The sequence below is a fragment of the Sceloporus occidentalis genome, unplaced genomic scaffold, assembly GCF_023333645.1.
Source record: "Sceloporus occidentalis isolate IW3139 unplaced genomic scaffold, rSceOcc1.0.p SCAF_1, whole genome shotgun sequence".
NCBI classification, from domain to species: domain Eukaryota; kingdom Metazoa; phylum Chordata; class Lepidosauria; order Squamata; family Phrynosomatidae; genus Sceloporus; species Sceloporus occidentalis.
In genome coordinates, this window is record NW_028316981.1 from 93,179,930 (window position 1) to 93,205,771 (window position 25,842).

A 25,842-nucleotide genomic window follows, 5' to 3' on the forward strand; every position below is an offset into this window, starting at 1 on the left:
TCTCATTATGTACATATGTACAAATACGATTATTTGAAAATCCCCCCCAAAATGAAACATTTGTGGCCTCAGGCATTCTGGGTAAGGAATACTCAATCTGTAATGGCTTTCAGAAATTATATTAAGTGGTACTCTGGAGTTCTCTGGAAATTTATTGAGAGTTTCTCACTTAGAAGATCACATATTAGATTTTCTGAAAGTCAGCATATGTGCAATAGCCAAATTTCCTCTGTAGTACACAGTGTAGTGTTGGATGTGTTTTAGAGCAGGGGGTCACAGGATAGATACAGATAAGCAGGTGATATGCTGTATTCCTACAAGATTTTCCAACTCTCCATGACTGAGCAAGGGCTACAGCAAAAATACAAAAAGTGAGGTAAAAGGGAACTTGAGATCAGATAGTGAGATAGGGATGAAGGGCATAAGGCAAGGTCAGGAAACTCCGAGACACAGACAACTCATTATGCTTTATCTTGAGTATTACATTCTGTTGACGCCCACTCAACACATATTTTCTGATACTTAATTTACCACAGTGTTTTGTAGTTTCATTGGAAGCCACTCATCAGATGCATCCACCATAGGGTGAGGCAGTTTTTATCCCATTTCTCCTTCCCTGGAATTTTGTTCAGTTGTCACCAGTATACACACATAAACATTTTGTGGCTGTATAGAACAAGTGGAACAAGTGGATTATCATTTGTTTACAGGCATCCTGTGTAGTGAGTTACCAAGTAGCACTGCATATTAGATAGCTGGATGCAGCAGTCATTGTGCATAATTAATTTCAAAAAAAGATTAAAAGTAGTTATTCAGAAACATTAATATTTTCTGGCTCTGTTGTTATTTTAATACATTTTTCACAAAATATCCCCACAGAAAATTACCTAAAAAGTTTCAGAACATCTGTGCCTTTTCCTAACTGTATCTTATGTTTGCGAAAGTGCATAAGGAAGAATTAAATCCCATGAGAAACACCAATAGCATAATGATCTATGGGAGATGGTTGTTAGCTGTATTACTTGATGGCCATAAATTGTACATACCTTGGAGATATATGCTGATGGCAGCAGTTTCAAAGGGAAGAACTTCTTGAATTCCTCTCCTGGGACTATAAAAAAAGATGTATGCATGTGAGACAGTTCTTTCAGTAATGATCCTATTCATAGCATTTACTTGACCATGAACTTCTGTTAGAGCACCCTAGAAAAATCAGGAAACACATCTCTGTGAAAGGAAATGGAAAGCAGCCCCTGCCTTGTTATGGTCTTCCTGTACAACAGGCCACAACACAAGCATCATCCTATATACAGAAGACTCATTTGGACATTACATTTATATTTGGGGACATGTCAAAGATGTATACTATGTGCATCCATTAAAACAGCTGAGAGAATAACGATGCATCTTTCTGCAAAGTTTGGGTAAGTTATATGTGTTTGAACCAGAGAACCATACTTTATTTTAGCTATTTAAAAAAGCCCACATTTATAGAATACTTTCTGAGCCAAATCCTCCCAAACTGCTCCCTGTGTGAGTTTTGTCGTATAAAATCACTGCAAAAGTAAAATTAGCAGTATAATGTCAATAAAAAGCAATAGCAATATCAATGACAATAAATACCAGAAATACAAGAGTCACACTCAACATCAGTAACACTGAACAAGATAATGTAACATCACATCAAACAGCACCACAAAAAATTTTGTTAGAAAACTTTTTAAAGAAGTGACTTTCTATAACCTCCTTATAGGCCTTTCCATCAGGATGGGCAATTCCTGAGAAAGCCCGGCAATTTCCCTTAAGCCTAATTGGTTTCACAGAGAGACCCACCAGATCTCATCTCACAATGCCGGCAGGTCAGGTTGAGTAAAACCAGAACATCAAAGAACCTTTTTAGTCTCACACTATTGTGATATGTTACAGCACCCGGCCCTTACTCAAGTTTGGCAACTGCATTTGAAGCTTTAAAACTGAAGCCACACATAGGATGCATTCCCTGCAGTGAACACCAAATACCATATATCTATAGAGAATGTCCACATTTTTGGAAAGCTAAGTAGCCCCTACTAATGGTTTTAGATGGTAGACACTATAGTCTCTACCCATTGCAAAAAGTAATAGAGAGAACTCCAAAATGGACAGAAGGAAGTTCATAGGTTTTTGTATGTGTGATGTTCCCTGTTCTATTTAAAAGCAGATGTTTGGAGCACAAACATCCATTAACATGCTGAAGCATGGTAAGTGCATATCCAGATCCCATAACTGTCGTGAGAGAAGACATCCTTCCTTTAATCTTTATGTCTGAAAGATAGGAATAAGAAGTGTGTTTGTTTGCTTGTTACTTATTTTGAATAAACCATTTATGTAAAGGCTGTATAATTGTGAGCTTATAGCAAGTTTGCATAATCATCTGTTTTCCTCAATGCACCCCTTCAGTCCCTATCCATGTTTCACCAGATTGTTTATCTGAGCTGTTCTTTCCAGCACATGCACACTTAAGCCTTTTTTAAGTGTTAGCAGGACTTTTCTAAGGATACAAACTTTTTGGAAAGAAATCTTTCATCCCTTCTCTTTTGCTTCCGCTCTGTATCTGTAGAACACAGGACAGGATGGGATCCTACATTATAACTGAATAAAAACAGAAACAGTGGGAATGGAAAATTAATACAGATTCCAGTTCTGGTTCTGTTGTCTAGCCATTGTCTGAAGCCCCAATGTGGTTCAGTTGTTAGAAGCCAGGTTCCCAAATATCTCAGCTAAATTGTTTGTTTGTACATACTGTTCCAATGGCTGCTTGTTATTACAGTGTTTGTATTTGGAGTGGTAATAGTAGTTAAATGGTGTTTTATATTAATTATTTTTTAAGTCTGAGAATTTTAATGAATTTACTCAGCATATACATTTTATTTGGGTAAGCAGGGTATACATAAATAGGTTAGTTCCAAGTAGTATAAAGAGTGTTTAGACTTGTTTTTTGAAACATCAGTCTCTCTGCCACATGACAAATGCCATTTGCAATAGAAAGGAATTTCACAAAAAGCTTGTGGTATTATCCACAGACAATTTAATTTTCTAAAATCTCTCACATGGGATGACTGAAGTGCCATATGAGTTGGTGTGGTCACTTCTCTATTACCACATGTCAATGACGTGCCCATCCATAAAGTGGCTGACTAACTGGGTACCTTAATTAATTAGTCTTGGGCATATAACTGTAACTCTGAGCCTTGGTTGCCCTATCTGAAAAGTGGCTTAGATTGCTGTGTTTCCTGATAATTAATACATAGTGTGATCCTATACGTGTCCAATCAGGAGCAAGCCCTGCTAAGTTTTAAGAGGCTTAGTCGTAGGTAAGAGAGTATAGGAATACAGCAAAAGATGGGCAGTTTTTTAAAATGGTGCTGAAGTAATGGCAATTTACCAACATGTATGCTAATTTTAACTACTGTAGAGCTGAGGCCATTATCGCCATTATTTTTTGAATAATTTTTATTTCAATTCTATTTTGTTCATTACCTTATCTTACAAATGGATTGCATTGTTCCAGTTTACTACACTGGGCTCATGGAATCCACTGGGATTTGGATCTAGGGCCTCCTGTGGATACAAAAATCCATGGCTGCCCAAATCCCATTAAATACAATGGTGTGTCCCTTATATAAATGGCAAAATCATGGTTTTCTTTTTGAAATTATATATATATGTGTATGTATATATAGGGAGAGGGAGGGAGAGAGAGAGAGAGATTCAAGCCATGGATGGCTGAATCTGTAGATAGGGAGGGCTGACTGTAATTCGTACAACAGGTTAAAAGTACAGTTCTTTGATGAGGTAGAAATAGAGTCTAAATAAATACCTAAGCCAAACTATGACATCTGGAGATGCTGCATACTAGCTGGCTTGAAAGAATACATTAGCTAACCCATCAAATATTTGTAAGGAAGTGCTGGGATCCCAGCAGAGACCCTCCTGGGGTGTGCTCCAGTGATGATGAGGTGGAGGGGTGATCTCCCAGTCTCCAGGATTGCTGGACACCTCCAAGTCGTCCCAGACATCCCAGTTTTTCTAGACCAAGACATTTCAATAATTGCTTTCTATTCAGGCAACTGAAGTCTTTGCCTAGATGACTAGCCTTATCTATGGACTTTATCACACAGGGAAAATTGGTGGTTTAAATTAACATTATCCCATGATAATTATGCAATCAGGCTGAAGATTTTCACACAACGTCATGATTAAAAAGGACTTATCCCGGCAATAACCAGGCAATAATCAGGTAATAACCAGGGAAATCACGTGAATGATTTGTTACTGGTTATTACCTGGTTATTGCTGGTATAGGTCCTCTTTAATCATAATATGTGCGAAAATCCTCAGTGTGATCACATGATTTTCATGGGATAATGTTGATGATTTTCATGGGAAAAAGAGATTCCACCTCAACATTAGGACGAACTTCCTGACAGTAAGGGCTGTTCAACAGCGGAACACACTTCCTCGGAGTGTAGTGGAGTCTCCCTCCTTGGAGGTCTTCAAATGGAGGCTGGATGGCCATCTGTCGGGGATGCTTTGATGTGGATTTCCTGCATAGCAGGGGGTTGGACTGGATGGCCCTAGTGGTCTCTTCCAACTCTATGATTCTATGTTAGTTTAAACCCCTGATTTCTCCTCCCTGATTTCCCACCATATGATAAAAGTCCTATATGGACCTCAGTTTTCCTTCTAGATTAGAGGTGATCAGCCTGTGACCTTTCTGAAGTCTGTATTCTGTATTACACAGTTAAAACAGTTTGATACCATTTTAACTGTGCTCCATCATACAGAATCCTCAGGTTTTTAGTTTGGGAAGTTCCTTAGCATCCCCTGCTAGATTTTTCTAGATTCTAGAACTGTATATTTCAAGGGAGTAGAATGGAGAAATCTGGAAGAGAATGTTAAGTACTTCATCAATTCCAAGATTCCATAGAGTGGAGTCATAGCAGTTAAAGTGGTATAAAATTGCTGTAAGTGTAATATAGATACACTCCTGGTCACTCTGTCTGACACTTCCATCTAGCTTTCTATTCTTATATCTTACTTCCTTTCAGCATGCTGCTGGCTTGCATTCCTTTGACAGTGAGTTTGAGATGGTAGGCAGGGCCAGCTCTAGATATTTGGCCACCCTAGGCGAAAAATATTTTGGCACTCCCCCCAATAGCCCCTCAAAGTGTAGGAAAAATGTAGGGCATGATGTAGGATAAAATGTAGGACAAATTGTAGGACATTCAAGAAAAATGGAGGACACCACCAACTAGAAGCCAAAAACATTAATAAAAGACAATATAAATTCCTGTTTCTTAGTCATGCCCAAAATATAGGACATTTCGACATGCCTATCAGCACAACTCCAAAACCCAAATTCACAACTACTACTTCACCGGGGACAGAAAAAGACAGAGAAAAACAACAGCCCATGCAAGGAGGCCTTGGAGCATTCTGAGCATTGGAGCATTCTCTGAGACCAGGGTTCAAATCCTGGCTGAGCCATGCAAACCCACTGGGTGACCTTGGTCAAGTCACACTCTCTCAGCCTCAGAGGATGGCAAGGGCAAACCCCTCTGAAGAAATCTTGCCAATAAAACCCCAGGATGAGGTCGCCATAAATTGGAAATGACTTGGAGGCACACAAGAGCAACATCAACAATATGAGAAGGAAGCCAAGGTCCAAAGTGCACAGCAGAAAGTAACCCATTTGAGACTGCTTTAACTGCCCTGGCTCAGTGCTGGGGAATTCTGGAAACTGTAGTTCTGTGAGACATTGAGCCTTCTCTGTCAGAGACTTCTGGTGCCACAACAAACTAAAAATCCCAGAACTCCCTAGCACTGAGGGCAGTTAAAGCAGTCTCAGACTGGATTCTTTCTGCAGTGTGGTTTGGACCTTGGCTTTATGTGTAATAGGAGTCTGAAATCTTTGCTGCTAGGACTCAGTGTATGTATACATATACATATATTGTGTGTGTGTGTGTGTGTGTGTGTGTGTGTATGTGTAAGGCTTCTTAGGTCCAAAACACACTGCAGAAATAATCCAGTTGGAGACCACTTTATATATATATACTGCTCTTTATATGAACTGCCCTGATTCATATAAAGAAATAATAATAATAACAACTGCAAAAATAACGTTGAGAACAAACTACCATCCCCAGAATTGTAGTTCCTGGGAACTGTAGTTTCTTGTAGCCCCAGAGCTCCCTCTGACAGAGAAGGCTCAATGTCTCCCAAACTACAGTTCCCAGGATTCCCCAGCATCGAGCCAGGGCAGTTTAAGGGAGTCTCAAGGTGGATTTATTTCTGCTGTTTGGGAATTGCTTCTGGAGGTAAGGCTGGGATGGAGGAGGAGGAGGCAGCATCCTGGGAAAGGAGGACCCACCTGGCCTGCCAGCAGCCCCGACTGCCTGTCCTGACTCAGCTGGGCTCTCAAGGCTCCCTTGGCTGCAGGGAGGCAGGCGCCATTTTGCCTGGGCTCCCCTCCTCCCCAGCGCCCCCTGCCTTCCAGGGCCAAAAGAGGAGGAGGCGGAGGCTCTGTCTTCTTGCTGTCATTTTTGGGCACCTTCAAGCCCTTTCCCAGCCTCTCTCCTCCTCCTCCTCCTCCTCCTCCTCCTGCTGCTGCCAAAGTTAAACCTGGCGTCCTCGCGACTGGCGCCTGTTGAGGGAAGGGGGCGGGGCTTCTGGGGCTTCTCCCGGGCTCTCTCTGGCCTCCTTGCAATGCTGCCGCCCCCCGCAATGTTGCGCCCCAGGCAGCTGCCTAAGTGGCCTATATGATAGAGCCGGCCCTGATGGCAGGTTGCCTCAACCAGAGCCCAGCCTGATCTTTTTACAAGCTATATATACTGCTCTTTGTTATGTTTGGGTTATGCATCTATTCTTCCTAAGGTCTGCCTCTGCATTTCAGTGAGATTTGCCTTGGAGGAGCACAATCCAAGGAGCTTATTATCACACTCACTTTCTTCCCCAATCTGAGCACAGAGAGGGGACGCGTGCAGCTGAGGGAGAATGCATTTTATCGCATGACACTGTCCTCAAACCAGCCCCATGCTATCACCTGGTGCCAAACCATTCCCAATCTGAGCTCAGCCTCATGATTTTGCTCTGATGGAAGCTTTCTGGTGGAGCAAAATCATGCGCCTGAGCTCTGATTAGGGACAGCTTGGCACCAGGCGATAATATGAGGCTGGCTTGAGGACAGTGAGGTATGCAATTCATATTTGAGGACTCCATGTGTTTGTCTTTAGCCTAGATTTGACAATATATAATCACATCATTAGTAATTACCACTTATTTTCACATTATCTTCAAGATGCTTAGGATTTCTTTGGCTGCCAAGATGAACTGTGGTATAGTGTGATGTGCATGAAACCTAACTTCATCCCACTGCATAGCTGAAAGAGTCCTATCTTCCTTTATGAGCCCATTAGAGCAATAAGATCCTCTAGAGAGACCCTTCTGTCTGTCCCACAACCATCACAGGCTTGTTTGGTGGGCACAAAGGAGAGGGCCTTCTTGGTTGCTGCTCCTAGACTTTGGAACACCCTTCCAAGAGAGACCAGGATAGCCCCGTCCTTACTCTCCTTCCACTAGCAGGACAAAACATTTTTGTGCCATCAGACTGACTAAGGTTGGGCTTTTAATGCTGTGTGGTGCTATTTTTAAGGCTTGTATATTGTCTTTCAATTACTTATAATATTTTAATCTTCAATGTTTTAACTTTATCAATTGTTTAATTTTTTAAACTGGTATTGTTTTATACATGTTGTTAGCCTCCATGAGTCCCATTATCAGGAGAAAGGTGAGATATAAATGAATAAAATAATGATGATGTGTTACCCTCAATGTTCTGGTGTCCAGAGGTCACCAAGCCAATGTTCACTCAGGGGAATTTGTAATTAGCTCAGATAGAGAGATTTAGGAGTATTGGGGTAACTTGGTCTTAAGGGATCTTTCCCAGTTTTTACAGTGTCCAAATTCACACAGAACTCCAGAAGCAGACTCCCAAAAAGAATAAGTTTTATTTTAAAGGGAATAAACACACTTAGAGGCAGTACAGACCGGCACTGACTGCATACTAGGGCTGAACTAGGGTGGAGCATTCACATGTTCCGAGCCCTAGTTCTGCCACCCTGCCACCATCATGGTGCATGCCCATGCATACAGCAAGCACCATGATGATGCACAAGTGGTGCAGCGTCCAAACAGCACTGGCCAACAGGGGTGACATCATGGCGCGCCTGTGATGCCCCTTTGAGCTGCTCAGAGCAGCTTCTTTTGGGGTGTGGGTCAGTACTGCAGCATGCAGCTGCTGTGGCACTCACCCAGGGCAAACAGGGTGGTGTTTATCTGCCCATCTGTATAGCCCTTTACTCATAGAAAATCACTGCAAGAGCATCTGCAAGTGCACCTACTTGTATATATCAGGAATGTTAATAGATGTTCATTGAAAGAATGGGAAAGTGTTCACTCTTTTACTAAGTATCTAGTTTTAAAATGCCACAGAAAAAAATAACTTTTGTTTAGTGCTTTACTTTTATTGATGTTCTATCCAAATACATAACCATGTTAGTCTGTATGAGCATATCAAAATATGTATATGTATGCTGTGTGCCTTAAGTCGTTTCCGACTTATGGCAACCCTGAGATGAATCTATCATGGGGTTTTATTGGCACGATTTCTTCAGAGGAAGCTGAAAAGTAAAATAAATTAAAAAAAACCTTTATTTATATCCTGCCTCTGTGTCAATGACAATCGAGGTGGCTTACAAGTTAAAATTTACATATAATCCCATACCGCAATATCCCACCCTCCCCTAAAAAAAAATTAAACAGTTAATAATTTACAATAATACATTAAAATAACAAGTCAAGCAAATAAACTATAGCAAATTCAGAGGGGTGGTAAATTCAGGTTGGTGGACGGGTTGTATATTCAGGAAAGGCCCGCCAGAAGAGATACATCTTAACAGCCTTTTTGAAGCTGTCTAAGATGGTAATATGATGGATCTCGTCTGGCAGGCCGTTCAGTAATCTGGGAGCAGTTGCTGAAAAGGTTCTCTGGGTGGCTGCAGTCATCCTAGTTTTTATAGGCTGCATTAAATTCCTCCTAGAGGACCTGAGTGTGCAGGGTGGATTATACAGAAGGAGGCGGTCCCGAAGATAGGTTGGACCCAAGCCATTTAAGGGTTTAAAGGTGATGACCAACACCTTGTACTGCACCTGGAAACCAATGGGCAGCCAGTGGAGTGATTTTAAGATAGGTGTTATATGATCGCTTCTGGTTTTACCAGTAACCAACCTGGCTGCCATGTTCTGAACTAACTGAAGTTTCTGAACTAAGCACAAGGGTAGCCCAATGTAGAGTAGATTGCAGAAATCGAGTCATGAGATTACCAGCGCATGTACTACAGTAAATGTGAATTCAGTCAGGAAAGTTAAATGACAGAATATTTCACACACACATCACCTATACATTGGTATAAATGTCTGTTCACAGGTTCCTTATTCCATATACCTGATGTAACAGACTGGGTCTACAAAAGCTTATGGTATAACTACCTTTCTCTCAGTCTCAAGTTGCTACAAGATCTCTTCACTATGTTATTGATACTGTTCCCATTGTAAAAATAGTGGGGATATTTGTCACTCAACTCTATAGAGATTGCACGCACTTTATGTTTATATATATATATATATATATATATTAATATGCCTCCTGGAACTCCAGATTTCCCATTACTGGTGGTGGGAGGAGTTGCTTCAAAGTCTATGGTACCAAATGCTGTAAGCTTTAGGAACAGGTGCCATGGTTCTAAAGCTTTGTTGATCACAGTTGAGCAGCAAATATTTTGCTGCTGTTAATAATGATTTCAATATTTCTTAACATATTGCTCTGTTTTCATGCCCAGTACAGCTGTCAAGAAATGTATAAAACAAAACATCACATGATACAGTACTAGGAAATACAATCTGAACAAGTACCATGCTCAAAACCACACAAACACAGAGATATTCCTTCGCCATCTTTTCTGAAATATGCTGCTTCCTACAATAATTTCTGCTTCAATACAACATTTATAAAATCTTTCCATTTTGTATTAGAATTAGAGATGTCGGCTGGATTCCCCAAAAGTGAGCTTGAAACCTAACTAGGCTTCATAGAAGCTCATCTAAAGTGAGACAAACTATATATAAGATCCCACAATTTTCTCTGTTTTGGTGGATTCTCTGCCTGCCAATATGGCTTTCTGCACAAAGACACAGTCTCCGCATCATCTAAGAAAGTCAGAAATAGCATTTTGCATTTCCAGGTTTCAGGGCACTGAGGATAGCCTTGCTTAGGTATATTATTATTATTATTATTATTATTATTATTATTATTTACTTTCACTGCAACAAGTGATTCATGATGAAGTGCAGGGAACAAATTAGCAACAGAGTTGAGTTCTGCTAATGTGAGTGGTCATTAGCAAAATACATTTGGAAATCCAGAGCTTGTGTGGAAACTTATAAATCTTGCAACTAATTTTGTTTACTGTAAAGGCTGTTTTCATCAAGGAAAGAAAGTGAATATGTGGTGTAACACACTGGAACTCCACTTCTTAACTAATTAGACTGACCAAATGCCCAGCAGTGGCCCAATGTCAAGGTTTTTTTAAAAAGTGACACACTGCCAGGCTCATTGAGTCTATGAGCTAGCATGAGTCAAAAGATTTGTTTTTTTCTACGGTAGAGTTGATATTCACCTCTGATTTTATGAACTTCTAAGCTGTTGTATTATTTATTCTTTTTTTTCTCCTGCCATGTATTAAGGTCTCAGGACATCTTACAAATTGAAAATAATCTCAGATGTATAAACAGAATTCAGACAAGATTAAAAGTACAATATACATAAACTTTGTTCAACAGTCATCAGGAATAAAATGCCCAATGAAACCCCTCATTTTTCAACAAAGAACCTAAAACAAAGCAAAATAGGTTTCATGGGCCAGATGTGCTCTTTGACTCCTACCAAATGCAGTTGGCTGAATCTACCAGCTACATTTGGCCACTCATTGGACTAGTCTTTCACATCTAAGGGTTGGGGAATTCACAGCCCACTGGATGTTTTTGAACATCATTTATAACCAATGGACATGTGTTTTGGAAAGCCATAGGTCCTCCACTGCTAAAGTAGATGCAATCATTCTCCTAAATGAGCAGCATTGGCTTTATGGCCACAGGCTATATCCATTTCCATCCCTTCCTCTCTCATCCCAAAAGGAGGAAGACAGTTTTTTCCAACTCCATTCTCTTTATGAAAAAGGCATTCTTCCTAACCTATAATTTCCACTGCAGCATTGAATCTGCCTTATCAGCTTCTGTGTTTATAAGAAGATACAGGATGCTTCACGGGGCATTTACTGTAACTTCCCCAACTCATATAGCCTTTATCACTACTGCTCTGTTCCTAATATAAAAGGATAAGATAAGCAAAAGCCTATTTATTTGGAGCTGACTTTGCATACAAGCACTTTCACGCTACCCTGAGTTGTGGCTCTACAACAGCAGAGTTGTGAATAAGGGAGTGAAACATGGTGGTCAGTTGGTTCCATAATCCATCCTTGCTTATTATTCTGCTCTTTAGGTTGATGATATGTTGTCTCAATTTCATTTTAAAACATTAAAACAATCTTGAAAATAGGTTTGGTGTTTGAAGATCCTTGCATAAACAAACAAAAGCATGTTTCTCATTTTATATTGTTTTCCAGGGAGTTCCGTTTTTCTTTAATTTTTCCCACATTTCCCCCTATTTAATCCTTCTGGTTTTAATCATGTAGGAAATGGAGCATGAAGAAGCTAAAAAGGTGGGGGGGACTGTAAAAATGCCTTTTAAAAATAGGACTGAAGCATGGATCCCATTAGTCTTTTCAGACTAAATGCTCACCTCTTTTGTGGCCAGAGTTCTTTATGAGGATGTGGATAAACGAGGGTATGAAGAGACTGTACTTCTTAGGAAAATCACCATATAGTGCTTGATTGAGAGCCAGTTTACAGGTACAGAAAATAATTCATAATGAAGTCCTTCATTGGAGTTTATCACATGGGACGAATCCCGTGCAGAAAATAAATTTGAATTTGCGGATTGTTTTTGAGATGACATTCAAAATTAACTGGAACAGAAAGTTGAAAAAACTTGCACTTGCGGGATGTTTTTTAGATGACGTTTGCATGAAAGAGAAATAATGTGAAAATAACTCAAAAGCAAAGTTGTCAAAATCAGCTCCTTTTTTCTTTCACTAAATTCCAAAAGTACAAAGGAGCCTTCTGTTTGGATTATTTTCGAGTTATTTCTCTTTCATGCCAACACATCTGACAAACAATACCTGGATTTTAAAATCCCATTTTTGCATGGGATTTTACCAATTCACCCTCCATGTGATAAACTCCATTGACTGTGCCACCTTAGCCTGCAAATGGGCAATGATGAGGTAACATGTGAAGGAAGGAGCTTAGACCAGAATTATCCTTTGTGATGTCTTGTTTCTGTTATGTGCCTTCAGATTAACTCTGATGTACAGAGACCCCATTTCATGGGTTTCCTTGATAAGATTTCTTTATAGGAGGTTTACCTTTGCTTTCCTCTGGGGCTGAGAAAGTGTCACTGGCCCATATTTCCAAGATGTGGATGGCTGAATCCATGGATCTGTGGATAGGGTGGGCTGAATATACTAAGTGATTGCTTAGTTGTGTTTTAAAATTTCATTACCAGGTTTATAGCTTACCTTGTTTTTAGCCTTTGTAAGTTACCTTGAGTCCCGTGTTGAGAGAAAAGCAGGATAAAATAAAACAAATGCTGTGTATAAATTTAATTTAATTTAACTTAAAAATAAAATAAATGCTGGGCAGTGATTTAGTTTACCACTAGCACACACACACACACACAAAAACCACCAACAGCACTGTGGTTCCAGTACTCTGAAACTCAATTGTCTTTATTTCTGAATTTATTTTGAAAGGGTGGCAGCTAAGCCTACTAGAACTTAAGTAAAACTCTGCATAAAATCACCTGGCAGCACTCAGTACTGTAGCACTGTAAGTGATTACAGGTGGCTCCACTCGGCTGAAAATCCACTCTGCATCTCAGTCCAGTAACTTGGTTATTTTCTGGCCTAAAACACAAGGTGGGTTCACAACCACAATAACATGGAAGCTGTTAGCCACCTCTGGAAGTATTGAATACAGACAGGTGTGGATCTGCTGGTTTGTTAATGTGAGATAACTGAGAGCTCAAATAAGTCTACTCAACTTTTAAAAGAAAAATGAAGACAGAAGTACAATAGAAATCTTATGTCTGTGCATATGGTTGGCTCTCCTTATCCACGGATTCTTTATCTACAAATTCAAGCATCCATGGCTTGAAAATATCCAAAGAAAGTAGAAATTCCAAATATAAAACCTTGATTTTTCATTTTATATAAGAGACACCATTACCATTGTATTTAATGAGATATGAGCATCCATGGATTTGATATCCATGGGAGTCTTGGAACTAAACTCCAGCAGATAACAAGGATCCATTGTACTGTATTTGATTTTAGTCCAGGCTGGCTGCCTAAATAAAGAATGAGTCAAGGACTAGAGGTAAGCTGTTAGAGGGTTTTAAGTCCAGATCTTAAAGAATGATTCTGAGGCCCTGTACAGACAGGCCAGAATAAAGCTGCTTCAGTTCACTTTGGAGGTATGCTGTTTAAATGATGCATGCGTCCTAAGAGTCTGGAAGCCGTGCCAAAGCCTCACTCCAGTCCACCATAGTGTAGTGGTTTGAGCATTGGAATATGATTTTGGAAATCAGGTTTTAATTCCCTGCATTGCCATGAAAACCCACTGGGTGACGTTGAATGAGTCACAGACTCTCAGCCCCATAAAACTCTGTGATTATGGCTTTAGCATTGCCATAAGTCAGAAACAACTTGAAGACACACAGCAAAGAGCACATACAATTGAGTATTTTAATATGATGGCTTGTTTAATTGCTTTTTAACTTTTGTATCATTCGTTTTTAAATTTTATCTTGTGTAAGTCTTTGTGTAAGATGCCTTTGATGGGAGAGAGGGAGGGAATAGGTGGATGCATGGATGGATGCTGGGATGTATTTATGTGTAGAAACTGCAGCTTCCCATCACCTGTATGTAGGCGTAATAGCATTGTCATTATCTTTGTGCGTAGCAGGTACAAGATTCCATTTTGTTGTGCAAATAAAATGCCATTTGTGTAATTACACAAGGTGAGCAAATCTGGGCAGTCCTTTGTGGTGATTTTTGCACATATCACTTTCAGTACCTTTTTAATCCAGGGGGTGGTTCCAGCTCTTCTTTTGGTCGCATGGGAAAAACATGGAGTTCACATTCTTCCATCTTTTTTTTAAATTGTTATATACAGAATTCTGGTGGAATCCAGCTTGGGACTTCCACTTCTAACTGCCGTATATACTCGACTATAAGTCAACCTCATATATAAGTTGAGGGCAGGTTTTGGGGCCAAAATTTTGGATTTTGATATAACCCATGGATAAGTCGAGGGTAAAATGTAAGCACATGCAATGGAGGGTGTAAATGACAAAGTAAAGGAAAACAATGCCAAAAAACTTATAAAACTCCAACAGACTTAACTATTTGTGCACATACTAAATGCTGGATGGCTGAGAGAGTAGAAGGGGGTCAGTGCTTCCAGGGCAGATTAAACTCTTGCCTTTCACCATATATATATATATTAAAATACAGTATTTACATTGACCCAAGGATAAGTTGACTCAGGTTTTTTGGGTCAATTTTTTAACCTAAATTTCTAGACTTATACATGTCTATATACAGTAGATGTAGGGTGCAAAGTCGGTCATGTTAGTCTGGAAAATCAATATGCAAAGGAATCTTTTAGCACCTTTGAGACTTAGGTCCAAAACACACTGCAGAAATAATCCAGTTTGAGACTGCTTTAACTGCCTTGGCTCAGTGCTAGGGAATCCTGGGAGTTGTATTTCAGTGTGGCACCAGACCTCTCTGACAGAGAAGGCTAATGTCTCACAAAACTAGAGTTCCCAGGATTTCCTAGCATTGAACCAGGGCAGTTAAAGCAGTCTCAAAGTGGACTATTTCTACAGTGTGTTTTGGACCTTACTGAAAGAAAGACGTTGGTAGCATGATCTTTCATATACTTGAGCCTGCTTCCTCAAATGCATGGGGTAGGATGATGACCTCTGGTGTTTGAAACTAAATCTAATGTTCTTTTTTATACCCCATAGGATTCCTTCTATGCTGAGTCTCAGTTCTTTAAAATATCTTGTTCTCACCTTTGTACTGGTCCAGTTAACACACTAGTGTACACTTCTAAAATTTGATGCAAGTGTTTTTCTTTTCCATAATCATCTCACTAATTTGGAAATGGCCACATGATATTACAGAGGGAATCCCAGCTACCATGTGTAGTCAGTGATCCCTGCTTTCCTGAAAATACCTGCCTATCTGGCCACTCATGATTTGAAATATGCCTAGGTTTAAAGTTTTCCTTACTTTCATCCATGGCAGTGATATTGTACTTTATAGAAAAATAAATCAGTTTTTTCCTCTTCTCTAATTAATGTTAAATATGTTTTGTTTTGTATTTCAGGTCCTCCAGTAAGTACCATGGACATTATGCTTGGTCTTGAGTCAACAAAGTTAAGGCCTTTATTTTTCTTTCTATGTCATTTCGAAGGAACAGCATTTTCAGTAGAGGTATATCTGGGGCATAAATTGGTACCAGATGTGACTTTTCTTTCTGATTGTAGGCAAATAGTTAAATAGAAAAAAGTAATTTGAAAAATGTTTATTTCTCTGCCTGAAGGGTTTTGTGAATGTTTTAAACTTAGTTAAAGTGTTGTTTTTTTCAAACATGTTTTGGAGGGAGGAGTGGTCTAACCTTTTTTATGTTCGTGTCCTGCTTGTATTATTGCTGCAAATGTTAAATTGCCTTGCTGGCTTCCAGCATCTAATGTATCCAAAAGGTAATTACTAGTGAAGCTGACTGTGCAAAGCTGGGATTGCCCAGATGAAAGTGCAGCATTTGGTGGTGTTGGGGAGTTTTGCTATTGTGAATATTTACAAAGCTATAAAATGTTGAAGGCATTTTCACAGAATGATCACATAACCCCCAGTTCCATTTTGCCCTGTGTATTTACATAGTAAGCTTTTGTAACATTGCCGAGAGGGAACAAGCAGGAGAAGAAAACATGGATGACTAATATGTGCATGCATAAAAGTGGGCATGTATCCCTCCAATATTTATGTGTATTGTACATGCATGTATTATCATATATGTGCTATTCTGCCTGTATATAAGTTAATTTGGAAATAATTACTTGAATTTACTTTTACATTTTACAGAACTCATCTTAGTTCATTTCCTGTCTTAAATCAGTCACTCATCCAAATCTGTATGCTTATTTTCCATTTATACCCAGACGATCCAGATCCTTCTCCAAAATCAAATTTCCTTCAAGTTACTATAATAAGATAATTCTGATTGTGGTGGGATTCTTACTGTGAGAGGAGAATGCAAAATGGTCATACGACTGGCTGTTCTGTGTTTTTTTTTTTTTTTTAATGAAACTTAATTAATCCATCTGTGGGAAAGAATGTCACCTTGTAAAGAAAGTGACATCATTTCTCTTCCCTTTTTACTTACATCTTTTTGAATTTTAGTCCATGCCATGCATCCAGATAGTGCAGCACAACTGTGCCACACCTCATTTACCCAGATTGGCTTAACTATTTTTTAAAGAAAGAAAGAAAAACAGGTTAACAGCCATCTCACTTCATCTGTTTTGTCTTCTTTTGAATAGAAAAAATTAAGACCATTTGCTTTCCTGGGCATCCTTTAATCCAGTAGAAAAGACTACTAGAAAAGAATACACCAGACCATGGTTAGCACATGACAATGAGAAATATCCATCTTATAGTGAAACTTTTAAAAAAATCGCTTGGCTTGAAAGCGTAAGTGTGTTCAAATATCTCTCACACCTGAATTGGGCTGCTTGTGGCATTTTTACAGAAGTATATCCCATATTTAAAAGCTTTAAACTTCTGTGTAAGAGCTTTCTAGGTCAGACATTAAAAACAGGATGGACAATAATCTGCTGGTTTTATGGAGAAGGTGTAGTTCACTGTTAATTTGTTAGTACAGAACATTTGGTGATGGTACAATCTCTACCAGCATTGATAGATAGTCACTTCCATTTAAAATCTTTCCACTAAGAATTCAACCTGCCCTGTATGATGGCAAATCAACACTACAGATCTCAGCCTAATGTATATTAGCCAGCATTGCTGGAATTTACTCATTGGTGTTCATGCAATAAAATTTGGTTATCAGTGTGTGGCCAAGTTATTTATGGTAACTTTTTAAGACACACACACACACAAAAACTTTCCATTTTAACAATTAATTGCACACATGAAATACTGTGATGTGTTTCCACCTGGAACTGCAAAGAAGTTTTAGAGCCTATGCTTGACTGATGTAAGATTGCAGTCATACTGTCCCTTGCAGGACCTTGAATTTTTCCTTCTCACTAAGCTTACTTTCTAAATTTGACTCTTCGAACAATTGTATTGTTTTATTGTTGCCTCCCATCATTTAGTTCCTGTATGGTGACTGAATTATAAATAAGCCTTTACTGTCCATTTCATTTGCCTCTGTATGAACATATTTAACACACAAAAAAATTGTGACCTGCTTATTCAACCCACCGTGGACACCTTTAAGACAGTGGGGTTCCTTGCGAGCCAGAAGTGGGCAGCATATGCCATCTCTGCTGCTGCCCTACTCCATTTTTAATAGGGACTTACAAGCCTTGCTGCACACTCTCAGTCTTGTAGTCCCTATTAAAATGGCATATGGTAGCAGTAGAGGCAGCAGCAAATAATCCGTAAATAATTAAATCTGCAAAAGTTAAACCCACAGATATGGAAGGCACACTGTATATAAGCTATCCCCCTCCTCTCCTGAATATTAAAATAGTATTCAGCAGTCAGTATTAGTTTTTAAAAGTTCATTTAATGTTCAAGGTCTGCTAGGTGGTATACGGACCACAGACAGTTTTGCTAACTGAAATTGAGGGAGGTGGCATCACCTACCCTCTACTAAAACCAACACTTCAAGGAAAAAATGCCTCCTTTCAGACATCAGCTCCTGCCTTCACCTGTCCTTCATTCATGATACCACTGTAAGCAGACTGCATCACCTTGCTGCATGGCAGGCCAACCGTGATCACAGTAGCAATAGATTTTCATTCACTAGCTTTGTTACAGTCTAAAATTGTAGAGTTCTGTCCCTCAAGTTTCTGGGCTACAAACCAGAGCTCAGTTCCATGCAAGAGATTTCCAGACCGAAGTCTCCTTCTTTGCAGGTCTTTAAACAGAGGCTGGATGGCCTTCTGTCTGGGGTGCTTTGAATGTATATTCCTGCATGGCAGGGGGTTGGACTGGATGCCCCTTAGGGTCTCTTCCAACTCTATGATTTTATGACTCTAATATTGCTTCTTCACTTTTGAAGCATGTTCCTTTCCTGACTCTTAATTGTGTGGCCTTAACTACAACACTGATGGAGTCCTTTTAAACCCTAAATGCCATTCCCAAATCCACAAAACACAGTGTTCTTGTATTTGGATAACATTTAAGAGTGTTAGTTTCTTATGATTCTCCATCTCCACCCTGCCCCCTCTTTTCTTCTTTCAGTCACAAGGAATTGATTACTACATGCACTACATAGCATTATGTTGTGCTGAAAATTCATTCTTCTCTCCCTATGCCACCAGAGCTCCTTGTTATTTTTTAGATGTCATAAATTGAGTTCACATATTAAATATTAGACTTTGTGGTATAGTATTTATGGCTGCTGGATGACTGACTGTTCTGCCTGTAGAATGACTATACTGTGCAAAAGAGCTGGTTACAGAGGATATTAAAATCACATGCTGAGTAGGTAATTTCTGCAGACTGGGGGATACATTTACCATGCACTTATAATTTAGCACTAACCATATCAAATGTTATAAAACACTCCATATTGTAGAAGTCATGTAGGATCACTGACACAGGCAGGAAGTACATGACTTATGTAGTATAGTATGTTGTTGTTGTTGTTGTTGTTGTTGTTGTTGTTAAAACAACCACATCGGCACAAGAGACATATTGGTGCTTGGTCACAGGCACATGAGAAAAACAGGGCCACCAAGTGCAAAAGATGAACACACTATTTTCTCCACACCATCACCCAGTTCCTAAAATAAAATTATTATAATGACTTTTGGTTTAGGTAGAGCCAGCATGCTGTAATGGTTTGAGCATAGCATTACGACCCTGGAGGCAGGGTTCAAATCCCCCTTCTGTCATGGAAACTTACAGAGTGACCTTAGGCAAAGTCACACTCTCTTAGCCTCAGAGGAAGAAAAAGGCAAACCCCTTTTGAACAAATCTTGCCAAGAAAACTCTGTGATACATTTGCTTTTGGGTCACCAATGACTTGACTTCAAGTCAGAAATTACTTGAAGGTACATAACAAAAAATGGTCTATTTCTAAATGTGGCTTCTACTTTTAAGTGTTTTGCCTTTGCAACTGGATAGAATCTGATAATGGACAGAATATTTGTTGGAAGGTGTAAATTGAGAGTAGTCACTTATTTAGTGATCCAAAATCCAGATAAGCTTATACTAAAATGATACCCTTTCACACATATCATCCTCAGTCCATTCCATTACCTTTGCAAGAGCTGTGCTGGGAATGATGTCGAATTTACAGTGCAGAGTTCCATTATTATTTTTTTAGAGTGTGTGTCAGCTAATATTTAACTTGATCATATCAGTATTGTATGTATGTATATATTGTGATGTAGTCCAGTGAGATACATTTCACCAAGATGCAACTCTTTTTGCCTAACTTCTGGTTCCATGAATTTACAGTACTTCTGTGGTTGATGGCAATACTTGCCTTTGGCCTGTATGTGGCCAAGTTAAGGGCCTGGGATGGATGACTGGTGGCTCTCCAGATGTTTGCTGGTTAGCTAATCTTGTTGGCTCTAGCCACCATGGCCAGTAGTGAGGATTGAGGAGAACTGTGGTCAAGAAACACTTGGAGAGAAATACTCATCTCCTCCCAGATATTCATTTCCTGCTGCCTAATCACAGTTCAATAAGAGGAAAAAGTGATCAAATGAACAAGCTGGAATAAAGGATGTGATGAAATGGGGACTCTCAAGAAACATTGTCTCAGAGCTCTAGGAATTCAAAACATAGTTCCTCATATGTTTTTGGACTGAAAATCCTTAAACATTGGCTATACTGGATGGGGCTTCTGAGAGTTGGAGTCCAACAACAATGGAAGAACCAGGTCTGGGGACTTCTTCACTAGCAAGTGAAATGCTGGGATAGGATTGTGTTTGCTTCAACAGTATACTTTATCATATAGTCTGCAGAATCAAATGGCATTTTGAGAAGAAGTCTCGGGGAGTAATGTCAATATTTCATTGATTAATGTTGATTGAAATGAATGATTAATGTTAAATGACAGTTAACATTAGATAACTAATTATCTTGATACTAATTAGTAATTTGAAGGAGCAGACTGCCCTTGTTTCTTAAATATGTTAAAATATACTGTCAATAAGAAAAATATTAACATGATTCAATGGATGTAGTTGAGGCCAAGCCCAGGAGATCAAATTTAATTCTTGGGAGCCATAATGTTTACAGGATCAATGTGGTCCTGAGCAGATCAAAAGCCTCTCAACCTACTACACAGGATTATTGTGAAGATAAAATAAGATATACAGCACAATGCCTTGAGCTCTTGAGTCAGTGGGGAACAAGGCCAAGAGCTTCTTTTCCTCTGTATTTCCACCCCAATTATTTTTATATTGACTGTGATGTCTTGATGCTATTAAGTGCAACTGACTGATTGATCTTATTGTTTTCCTTATTTAATATCACAGGGGCAGTCAGGACGAGATGGTTACCCGGTAACTTTGCTTTCGCTTTATTTTTGCAATCTTTTTTCCAAACTATTCATCATGCTCTCAGTCTCATAACCTTCTCTTGGTCTGTCTTTTTTCTTGCCCTTTCAGTCTTTGTCACAGTTAAGAGAGTTTAATCTTAACATTTTCAACATATATTTATTCACATAGCTCTCCACTGATTTAATTTGTGTCAGTGATGAATAAGCAGAATGTCAGGTTGCAGTCCTGGCTATGATCCAAAGCTCCATGAGCACTTAGGGGTGGAGGTGGAGTCTGCTTGTACATAGGCTTCTCATTCATTTCAGCTTAAGGACATGTCTGTGTACACATCAAACAGTACATTTGAAATTGTCCCCCAGTGGTGAAGTCCTTGTGTAGAGAGGAATCATGTATGTCCCAGACATAAGTGAAGCTCCCAAAATATGGGTTTGTGACTTTTTTGTTTTGTTTTTAGGAGAACCTGTGTTGTCTAGGTTTCTGTACTAACTAGATTTCTGTTGAGATATCTCAACTTTTGCTTGATTGTAAAAAGGGAGTAACTCCTGACAGTAAACTAGCTTGCATATCTTGAAATGATTAGATGGTCCACTCATCATTGTAATATACAAATGGACTATAAATTCAAAGACATAGCCACGTTAGTCTGGAAAATCAGTATGCAAAGAGATCTTGTAGCACATTTGAGACTAAGGCTTTATCCTCACTGCAGAAATAATCCAGGTTGACACTACTTTAACTGCCATGGCTCAGTGCTATGAAATTCTGGGAATTGTAGTTTGTTGTGGTACCAAAGCTCTCTGACAGAGAAGGCTAAATGTCTCACAAAATTACAGCTCCCAGCATTGAGCCATGGCAGTTAAACAGTGTCAACGTGGATTATTTCTGCGTACAGATGAAGCCTAACTGAAAGAAAGAAGCTGGTAGCATGAGCTTTCATAAACTTGAGCCTACTTTTTTCATGTATCTGAGGAAGTAGGCTCGAGTCTACAAAACTTCATGCTATCAGCTTCTTCTGTCAGTTAATCTCAAAGGTGCTACAAGATCCCTCTGCAAATAGATTTGGCTGGTAAAAATGATCCAAACATTCTTTATTCACATTGGTACTTTTACTTACTGAATTCATACCTCACTTTTCTTCCGAGATGGGATTCAAGGGTGCTTGCAGTAATTTAAAACAAGATTATGCTAAAATCATATTTTTACAAAAGTTAAAAAATAACTAAATAACAATATTATTTTGATTAAAATGATTAAAAACAGTTTAAGCACATTTAAAACATGAACCTGAAGTGTTATCATCTGAGAGCTGTCTTCCCAGAAGACTGAGTGCTCCTTATTATCTATTTCTTGGGCACTGTCCTGAAGCATTTCTTGGAGTTTGTGCTTCTTGAATCTGTGCTTGTATTGAACAGTTATTTAACACCACTGTTTTCCAGCAAGTGGTAGACTATATTTCATATATTTGGAAAATTCAGTCTGTTATATAACATATAGTATGCTGATGGGTTTGTCATGTGAAATACAACCAAACATTTACTATAAGCACCTATTTCATATTGCTGTGATATGAACAATGAGGAATTGTAAGTCCTTCTCAATGTCTGTATTATTTTGTGGTTCTTTGTTTAGTTTTGTTGACTGATTTTTAAATATGTTTGGTTGCATTTATCTGAAAGTAAGTCTGATTTAACTCATTGTTACTTAATTATGAGTCCACATGCTTAGGATTGATCTCTTAAAAGCTTACAAAGTCCATCAGTTTATTGTTCCAGTGTGGTACTATCATGTCGTCTTTATTTATTCATTTGTAAATGAAGTAATAGTAAAAAGTGGCAGCAGAGTGGTTTTTTTCTCAAAGCAAAGCTTTTCCATTTCTTAAATCTTCTACATGTAGTTTTTAAAACTTTAAAAGAAAAGGCTGCACACATCACACACTCTTACCATGTGTGTGCACAACTGCTTTATTGTCTTCTTTTTAAAGCCAAAACCAAAAAAAGTCAAAGTTCATGTGCTGAAAGATGGTCAACTGTTTATTCTTTTTAAAAGCCTAATGCATTTCAGCACTCTCCAAAGAGCTGGATCATAAAGTACTAAAAGTATTAAATGCTCCAAATCTTTGGAGAGTGTTGTTTCAACTCCAGTGATTTCTGTTACGTGCCCCTGAAGAAGGACAGGCTAACATGTTGGACTTGTTAAAGAAATAAACAGTTGGCCATCTTTCAGCACATGGAGCTTGTCTCTTTTTTGTTTCCTGCTTACAGATATGCTTTGCAGTACTCTCCTTTTATTTTATTTTATTTTTAAGCAATGAATTGTAATATGCTACTGTATTTTCTTCCTATTTTATTGCTAGAAGCTATTAAGACTATACAGGTTGAGTCTCCCTTATCTGGAATTTCAACATCCAAAAATTTTCATGCGTGGCTAAAATAGTGACACCTTTGCTTTTTTGATGTTTCAATGTACACAAAGTTCATTCTATGCACAAGATTATTTTAAATATTATATGTGGAAGCAACGTGACAGTTCCCGAGCTCTTAAACTCCTTTCCATTGTGTGCCAATGCTGCCACCAGTTAATATGAGGGCACCCCACTCCATTTGATCTCTCTCTCTAATGCCAGCACAACTGCTTGGCACCAATTATATGTGATAGCATTCGGTCCACTGCCACTAACTTACATGTCTTTATTAATAATTGTTCTTATAATTCTTGGTAGCGTGTTTGTTGTTAAATGTAAATTACTTCAAGCAACTTTTTGCTGAACACAAAGAAAAGAACTTTATTTAACTTATTACTGTATCTTTCTTAGTGGAATGTTCTATAGCTTGTGTTACAATCTACATATTACTTCAGATGTTACAAATTTACTACTTTCCCTCACTTACTATATTTATGTGTGCTCACAGACTTGGTTCACACAAAACACAGTATTTTGGTTCACACAAAACACAATATCTGTAAACTTCTCTTGTCCTTTCTAAGTTATTTTCCTGATCTGAGAGTCTGGATCTCAACCAGGTTGAACCCCTACTTTTAACTGCACCTCTTGGCAGTTCTAAAAACACACTCTCCTGGAAAGCTTGATACACTCTCAGTACACACACAGCTCAGCTCTCTTTTTATATCTGCTCCTCAGGCGGTTTCTAATATTCCCCCCAGGCTTTCTGGCTGTAAATCCTTCAGGATCTTGACACACTCTGCCAATATCACTGGCTCCTCTTCCTTTTATACTCACTCATGAGAGCAGCCCCCACCATTTTCCAGCCTGATTCCTGTTGGCTGCCCCAAACATTCTATTCTGCCTGTTAGGTAGCTGTTGGAAACTATTTCTGGTGGCATTTGTTTTAATTCTGATGGCATTTGTTTTGATTCTTAGAGTAATGTAGGATATAAGTGACCTATCAGGACAATGGAAAAGAGCAATGGTTCTAGAAGTAACAAGGATTTTCACATTGGAAGGAAATGAAGTCATCACAGCCCTTAATTCTGCCACAAACAAGAGCAAAATGAACCAACTTCTACAAAACCCTAAGGGGCTTATAAACAAGAAGAATTTAATTTATTAAATATTAGGCAGCAAGCTTGTTTTCTGCTGTTCCAGAGAATAGGAAGCTTACCGCACAGGTCTTCAGGGCCATTCTCAGAACAGCTCGGCAGGAAACAGAACGGGTGGGGGACGGATTTTACCGCACACTCCAGTCCCTCACTCGTTCCGTTCCCCCTCTCTTCCGTGCCCATTCCGTTCCAGAGGGAACGCTTTTTGAGAACTGTTCTGAACAGTTCTCAAAAATTCCCCCCTCTGGAACGGAATGGGCACGTAAGAGAGGGGGAACGGAACGAGTGAGGGACATGAGTGTGTGGTAAAATCCGTCCCCCACTCGTTCCTCACTCGTTCTTGCTCCTTCCATTCCGTTCTCAGAACGGACCCAAGAGGAACAGTGCGGTAAGCTTCTAGGACCTGGAGCAATGGATGCAAGTTACAGGAAAAAAGATTCCACCTCAATATTAGGAGGAACTTCCAGACAGTAAGGGCTGTTCGACAGTGGAACAAACTCCCTCAGAGTGTAGTGAAGTCTCCTTCCTTAGAGGTCTTTAAACAGAGGCTGGATGGCCATCTTTTGGGGATGCTTTGATGGAGATTACCTGCATAGCAGGATGGGGTTGGACTGAATGGCCTTTGTGGTCTCTTCCAACTCCATAATTCTATGATTTAATAGCCTTTCTTAGCAGCCTACTTAAATATAATCACTAAGGAATTTGAATGCTCACTGATGAATCAGTGCAGGTCTTAGAAATATTCTGCCCTTGAGGAAACAAAGTTTATTTCTTGTAGCCCCAACTCTTTTTTTCCCTTTTTCTTTTTTTGCCACAATCCACTCTAGACAGGAGATGCTGGAATGCACTAAATCATGCCACTGTATACCATTGGTTAGTTATAATAATGTATTGTTAGTGGAAGGAAAACAGCACATGGTTATACCATGATATAAAATGTAAAATTCATTCCTACTATCAGATATACTCTGGAAACAAATAATCCAGTACAGTATGCGGGAAACTGTATAGTGTAGCCAGTTTATTGTTTGTAGCCAAAGGCCATTGCAAAACATACATAGTAATGATATAGATTGAGTATCCCTTATCCAGAATTCCAAAATACTCCAAAACCCACAACATTTTGAGCTAAATATTGGTACTGTATTTGTGAGGTTGGAGAGAGATGCATTTGGAGAGAGACACAAGAATCTGTGAAATAGCAGGAGGCATGGGATTTGTGCCAA

General features: G+C 39.0%; 1 pseudogene across 1 annotated transcript in view; it reads left to right on the forward strand.

Moving 5' to 3' along the window:
- LOC149321826 (uncharacterized) overlaps window positions 1–25,842 on the forward strand; it is a 454,513-nt pseudogene that overhangs the window by 310,769 nt on the left and 117,902 nt on the right. Inside the window, exons 4-5 of the transcript XR_016281690.1 lie at window positions 15,676–15,782; window positions 21,035–21,061. The product of XR_016281690.1 is annotated as an uncharacterized LOC149321826 (transcript). The remainder of the gene's footprint in view (window positions 1–15,675; window positions 15,783–21,034; window positions 21,062–25,842) is intronic.